The sequence below is a fragment of the Colobus angolensis genome, unplaced genomic scaffold, assembly GCF_000951035.1.
Source record: "Colobus angolensis palliatus isolate OR3802 unplaced genomic scaffold, Cang.pa_1.0 Scaffold21, whole genome shotgun sequence".
NCBI lineage: Eukaryota > Metazoa > Chordata > Mammalia > Primates > Cercopithecidae > Colobus > Colobus angolensis.
The window spans coordinates 5284730-5291646 of record NW_012115266.1 but is presented as its reverse complement, the minus strand read 5'-3'; the positions used below and the strand labels follow the sequence as shown (position 1 = coordinate 5291646).

Here is a 6917-nt window from a genome sequence, read left to right as displayed (position 1 = left end):
AAAGAAAGTTTTTTTAAAACATCCTGTCACAAAAGGATACGGCACTGTAGGATTCCACTTACAGGAGATACCAGGAGAAATCAAGTGCACAGAAAAGGAATACAGAATGGGGAGTGCAGGGGCCGCAGGGCGCAGGGAGGGGAGCTGGTGTTGAGCAGGAAGCATTTCCCTTTGGGAACTGAAGAACTCCGGAGCTGGATGGTGCTGACAGCTGAACAATGAAGAATGTGCTAAATGCCAGTGAAATGCACACCTACAAAGAGTTTAAATCTACTTTTCTGGGGTGCATGACCAAAAAACGTGGTTAAAATGAGGCCGGGCGCAGTGGCTCACACCTGTAATCCCAGTGCTTTGTGAGGCCAAGGAGGGCTGATCACCTGAGGTCAGGAGTTCAAGACCTGCCTGACCAACATGGTGAAACCCTGTCTCTACTAAAAATACAAAAATTAGGCAGGTGTGGTGCTGTGCGCCTGTAATCCCAGGTACCCAAGAGGCCGAGGCAGGAGAACCATTGGAACTCGGGAAGCAGAGGCTGCAGTCAGCCGAGATTGCGCCTCCACACTCCGGCCCGGGCAACAGAGCAAGACTCTGTCTCGGAAAAAAAAAAAAAAAAAAAAAAAAGATTAAAATGGTAAATATTATATGTTAGGTGTACTTTATCACAATTTTTAAAAAGTGAAAACGAAAAGTCCTGGGGGTGTGGGATGAAAGAACAGAGCAGCTCCAGGCAACCAGTCTGAGCCACGCATGGCACCTCAGGGTAGCGTGCACGCAGGTGCCTCTCATGGCGACCCACATCCTGCCCAGCCTCCTCCAGGCCACTGTGGCTCTGGGGTCCTCTCTCCAGGCGCTGGCCTTAGAGGATCTGCCTTTCTGACAACAGCCGGACCATGTTTCCTGCCAGTACAGAAGGGGAAAAGGGAGGTTCTCAGGCCTCCCTGCCCTACCCCAGCAGCCTCCAAAACACAGGTAGTTCCAGCCGCAGGGGGAAAAGCTGCTTTATACATTCCAAAGATTTCTAGAACATGAAACAATAGAGGGTTTGTCTTCAATCAGCTTTTGTTTCCTGTCATTCAAGCTGCGTGGGCTTTAGTATTTCTCACCCTAGCTCTCCATCACACAGGTTTCCAACGCGTGCTGGGCCCAGGAAAACAAAACAGAGATCTAGGAACTAAGAAGAATCCGTGCCCCAGGCCTCGTTCCTGGGCTTGCTCAGGCTGACGCTCCTTGGGAAGGGTTTTCCAGGGGAGCACAGAGGCGCCTCCATTCCTCAGCTTTACCTGAGAGCAACAGCAGCACACATCCACACAAAGCATGAACTTGACTCAAAACTGCCCCAGGTGGAACAACCCAGGCGCCCCCGACAGGTGAACGGATGACAACTGATGGTGCATCCCTATGATGGGACAAGGACCCCCAACAAAGAGGAGCGGGCCACGGGTGCTCTCAAACACACGGATGCAGCTCAGAAGCATCCTGCTAAGTGAAGGTGGAAGCAAAAGGCTTCATCCTGTATGACTCCATTTAGGTACATTCCGGAAAAGGCAAAGGTCAGTGGGCTGCCTGGAACCAGGAGTGACTATAACGGGCACGGGAACTTTTGGACAATGGGAATGCTCTGTGTCATGGTGGTGGCCGTCCAGGAATGCTTTGTACGGCAGGGCACCTGAGGAGGGCGGACTTCACTACACACAACGTAGACCCCAGCAAATCAGACAGAAGCAGCAAAAGAGGGGCGGGAGGGGGCAGAGGAGCTCTGGAATCAGGCCCACATTTCCATCCTGAACCTTTTACTCAACAACCAGCTGTATGACCCAGCAGGTCTCTGCTCTCAGAAGCTCGGTTCCCAGCTTCTCAATCTGTAACATGAAGAGAGTAGGTTTCCAGCTCGGGAGGGCCGCGGGAGGATGGAGTGAGCCTGGCACACTGCAAGCAGGAGTAAATGTTTGCTCTTATTTACTCGCAGGATTTGTATTTTGGGCTTAAGAAGCTCAGATTCTGATGGGTGTGTAGGCAAGGACTTCAAACGCATGAAGAATGCCTCATCCCCCAAATATAAGCGGAATGTTTGCAGGCGCTTGGCCAGCTGCTCCCCAGCCCACCACCAGTGCACAGCCTGGGGAACAGGTGCCGAGCGCAGGCAGCGCCTGGTACGCCTCCTCTGCGGCAGAGCCTGCACGCCCCCAGCAGAGGCTGAGGCCAAAAGCTGTCTTGGCATCCTGGCCTGCTGGGCCACAGAGGGAGGCCACAGTCAGGTGAGACAAGCAGGGGGTTTCGGGAGGCCTGGAGCTGGGAGCAAAGGAGGGCCTGGAACCCAATGGGAAACCCCGGCTGAGTCAGCGCTGCCCTGATACTCCCCAGGATGTTACTCAGATCATAGTCTGGAAAGCCCTGGGCTTTTCAATCTCTTGACTATGAACCAGCTGACACTTGAACACTTAATTGTGCACCAGGCACTACGGCAAGAGCTTAACATGTAAATTCCAGTAATCTACAATAACCAGAGCAGCTGTGCTGTTTCCTGATGGACTGATGCAGCTCTCAAGGACTATGGCAACTCCCTAGAGCCACCCAGCTCCCCAAGTACTGATGTGGGACTTGAACTTCTGATCTACCTGTGCTGTGGATGCTGAATCCAAGAGGGACACAGCACGTGGCCTGGCTCACGGCCTTTGGGCTGCCCCTGGGAGCATTTGATGGTCTTCGGAGCACCCTGGTGAAACCCCGGCCTGGGGGTGCTGCTGGCAGCGGCATCTCCATCTCAGGAGGTGCCAACAGCAAGTGGGGGCGGCCCACGGTGCAGGCCCGCCTCTGGGCCAGAGGGCTCAGGACACACAGGTGGGAGTGTGGGCAGAGGGACCCCATCCAACGACTAAGGATCAGGACAGCTCCTAGGCTTAGAGGGAGCCTGCAGACCACCAGAGGGCAAACGAGAGCCCAGGCCACCAGGCTCCCTGGATAGCCCAAGGGGTCATTTATGGCTGGAGACGGGGAACAGGGAAGACAATACCAGCACTGCTGTTCAAAGCCCCAGACCTCAGGTCCATTTCAGGACTGGAGTCTAACCTTGGGCGGGAGAGGAACGGAGGGTGGCCTCTGTGTGTCTCAGTGACACTGAGAAGACCATCACAGTAATGACCCAACCAGGGCAAAGATCTGTCTGACCCAAGCTCTCGGCACTCCTGGACCCGCAGCTTTCACGCCAAGGCGCCCTTCTCAGCTCTGTCGCAGCAGGAGCACAGCCCCTGCCTGGGTCCAAATCCTAGCGCCGACACTTGCTGGCCTGGCTGTCATCTTAGGCCAATTACTTAACTTTCCTAAGCCTCTGCTTCCTCCTCTGAAAGGCAGGAGCTTCCTCCTAGATGCAGCAGCTGTGATAACTCAGTGGAACTCACTGACGTGGCAGTGGCCAGCAGAAAGTCAGACACAAAGCTGGCCAGGTCTCCGATCTGCTACTGCAAGTTGAAGCAACACTACCCTGCTGATACAGCTTTCATGGGGAGATTGAGGCACAAAAACTCCCACTTTGTTCACAGTTGCCTAGTGACCACAATGGGGAACGAACTGGCCGGGCTGCCCACAGAGGCCCCGCCAGGGGATGACTCGGCATCCAGGCACTGCCGGGAGCACGCAATTGGTCCTCAGCCCCTGGAACCAAGGGCACCACCCCTGCCAGGCCCAGCTGCCCTTTGTGCCCTTATCAGTCACACAGGCAGCACTCAAGAATGAACGCAGCCCCCAGAGGCCACCTTTCTCTGCTGACACAGGAGAATAGTATCTTTAAAGTCACTCAGATTAGCACACAGGCAAAGGCAGCCCAAGAGACCCCAACCCGGCCCCCTTCTCGTCCCTGAGGCAGTCCTCAGGGATCCCTGACAGAGCCCGGCTGCATCCTAACCGCTTTGGGCCTGCACCAGCCCACCTTATCTTTCCAGACCATGTTTCCTGCACACATTAGGACCATGGGGAAAGGGGAAAAAGAGTCAGGAGAGGCCAGGAGGGGCCAGACGGGGTGGGAAATGGAAGTAAATGAAATCAGCAACCCCAATGTCCATCCATGGCCTCCACAAGGACATGTTTCCAGGGAACGGGCTGGCAGGACAGGGGAGGTGTGTCACGCTGGGGCCCATGTGCGTACTCTGCCGGCCCTATCTTTCTGAAAGGGAAACACCTGCTTTCCATGCCACCAGCAAAGGCAGTAGTAGGCAGCCAGCCCTGCCGGGAACGCACTGCTCGACTCCGACTTCCTCCGCTGGACAGGCCACACGGGCCTTTCCATGACTGATGGGCGTGGCCTCCAGGAAACAGAAATCCACTCCTCCTGTGTCCACCTAGTGGGGCTCATCCTGGAGTTTACACCAGGCACCTCCAAGAGGTACTGAGCGATGCTTTCTCCTGACAATAAAACACCAACATCATTCAAACCCTAACCAGGTAACTTTTAGTAAGACACATCTAAACCAAGGCTGCTAGGGCTACGGAGGAAAAGAAAGGGTCCAGTAAAATCGGTTTGATCTTCTGCTACTTCACAGCAGGAAACCCCTCCTCCAATCAGAGTGATGTACTTCTCTTTCAGCCACCAGCTCCTTCCTGCCCATGATGGCTAGAGATGACCTTCTGTGGCTATAGGGGAGCCTGGCCTCTCAGGGATGCAGAGGGGCCACACTTGGCGCCTAGAGGAGACAGGGAGGCCACACAGGCAGAACAGGTCAGCACACTGACAGCAGCCTTGTGTCCTGCTGGCTCGCTCCTCCAACCTGTCATCTGCACAAACAACTCCAAGGCGGGGACCACAAGGCAACGCCTACGTCCACCCCTTGCTCCCAATCAAAATGCCATGTTGTGTCTGCAGATCCACTGATATGGAGCATACACTTTGGTGCTTGTCCCAGAGACAGCCAGTGTAGACACCTCTGCCTGCCTCTTTCCTACCAGGGAAAGGAAGCAGAGGGAGTAAGAGGTAGGGAGGGAGTGTTTCAGAGGGCAAGGGTCAAGGCAAGCAACACAAGACATATAACCCCAGTCGAGCACGCTGGCCCGCGCCTGTGGGCCCAGTTACTCGGGAGACTAAGGTAGAAGGATCGCTTGAGCCCAAGAGTTCAAGGCTGCAATGATGCTTTGAGAGGCTGAAGCAGGCGGATCACCTGAGGTCAGGAGTTCAAGACCAGCCAGCCCAACATGGTGAAACCCCGTCTCTACTACAAATATAAAAATTAGCTGGGCATGGGTGGTGCACACCTGTAATCCCAGCTACTTGGGAGGCTAAGGCAGGAGGATCGCTTGAACCAGGGAGTAGGAGGTTGCAGTGAACCGAGATCGCACAATTGCACTCCAGTCTGGGCAACACAGTGAGACTCTGTCTCAAAAAAACAAAAAACAAAAAACAAGAAAAGAAAAAAAAAAGAGTAACTTATTCAGATTTTCTGACCTTGCTTTGGCAAATGACAGGGTTTTTGCTTATCAGGTATTTACTAAAACTAGGTTGGAACAATAACAGCAGTAAGAAATAAAAATACTAGCCCTCGTGTTATTTTTTTTCTTTTAGAAAGGGTCTCCAAATCTACTCGCTTGAACTCCTAGGAGCGTCACTATCACCAGGGGTGGGAGAATCTAACAGCTTAACTGGCAGCTCTGAAACCAGATGAGGGGCAATGATTTCAGTGCGCTCTGATGCAGTCCCACAGGGGCAAGGCCCGCAAGGCTGGAAGGAAAGAGAAGCAAGGTTTCTCAGCTCCAAGAACAGAGTCCCCACGCCCTCAGAGCCCCACAGAGAGATACGTGCACTCCAAATCCTAGGTGCCGGCTTGGACTGCAAGGCTTACCCACCACAGGCCAGTCCAGAGGGTAAGGGACACGGGAAAGATCTGCAAGTTAATCATCAACAAACTTGCTCACTTGTCCTCAACCCCTCTTTGAGTTTGATCTTATTTCATTTTCGCATTTGGAGCTGTAGACTCCACTCCACCTGCCGGGTACCAGCCTAAACTCAAGCTCCTCCCAGAAAGCATCAGGCCCCAAAGTGCCCCACCTTTCTGCGAAAAAGGGGCAGTGACAGATGGGAGGACCCAATTCAGGCTCATCCTGAAACAGATCTTCAAAAGAGCTTGGCAGAATCTAGGCAGGAGTTTACACAATTGGAATAGGCATGGCACACTACTGCACAGCATGAAGGCCTCAGCCACGGAGGCTGCTATCAACCTCTAAACAAATATACGCAAATTTCCACCAGCCCCTAACTGTTTCATGAATTTCTACCAGCTTCTCCTTTTGCTTGGCTCTCTCTCAGTCCTGCTGGACTCGTGAGGAATGTATATGGCTTTGGGGGGGCAAGGGTTTTTAAATACAGACTAAGGCTAATAAGCTCTGGGGACCAGGGGCTTGTTCACAGTCAGCAATGCTTCCTGCACCCCCACAGCATGGCCCAAGGCCCACTCTGATCCTGTTGTTTCCAGCATGCCCCAGGGGTTCAAAAGCATGACAGCCACACAAGATTGGCTGCAGTCTCACCGTGGTTGCTCCCATCGCCTGGGCCCAGGGAGCCAAGGAAGAAAGCAGCTCCCCCCTTCTCAGTGCACAGAGCACTGTGGAGATGGGAGGCTGATGTAAAATGGCCACATTTTTTTTTTAGAAAGCCTGAGACTGGAAGAAATCTTGAGGGCAGCCGGGCACAGTGGCTCACACCTGTAATCCCAGCACTTTGGGAGGCCAAGGTGGGCAGATCACGAGGTCAGGAGTTTGAGACCAGCCTGGCCAATATGCTGAAACCCCATCTCTACTAAAAATACAAAAATTAGCCAGGCGTGGTGGCAGGCGCCTGTAGTCCCAGCTACTCGGGAGGCTGACGCAGGAGAATCGCTTGAACCTGGGAGGCGGAGGTTGTAGAGATCCAAGATCGCGCCACTGCACTCCAGCCTGGG

General features: G+C 53.7%; 1 protein-coding gene across 2 annotated transcripts in view; it reads right to left on the bottom strand.

Moving 5' to 3' along the window:
- Positions 1 to 6917, bottom strand: part of EHD1 (EH-domain containing 1) — a 28526-nt gene that overhangs the window by 15327 nt on the left and 6282 nt on the right. The gene's annotated exons all lie outside the window — the stretch shown is intronic.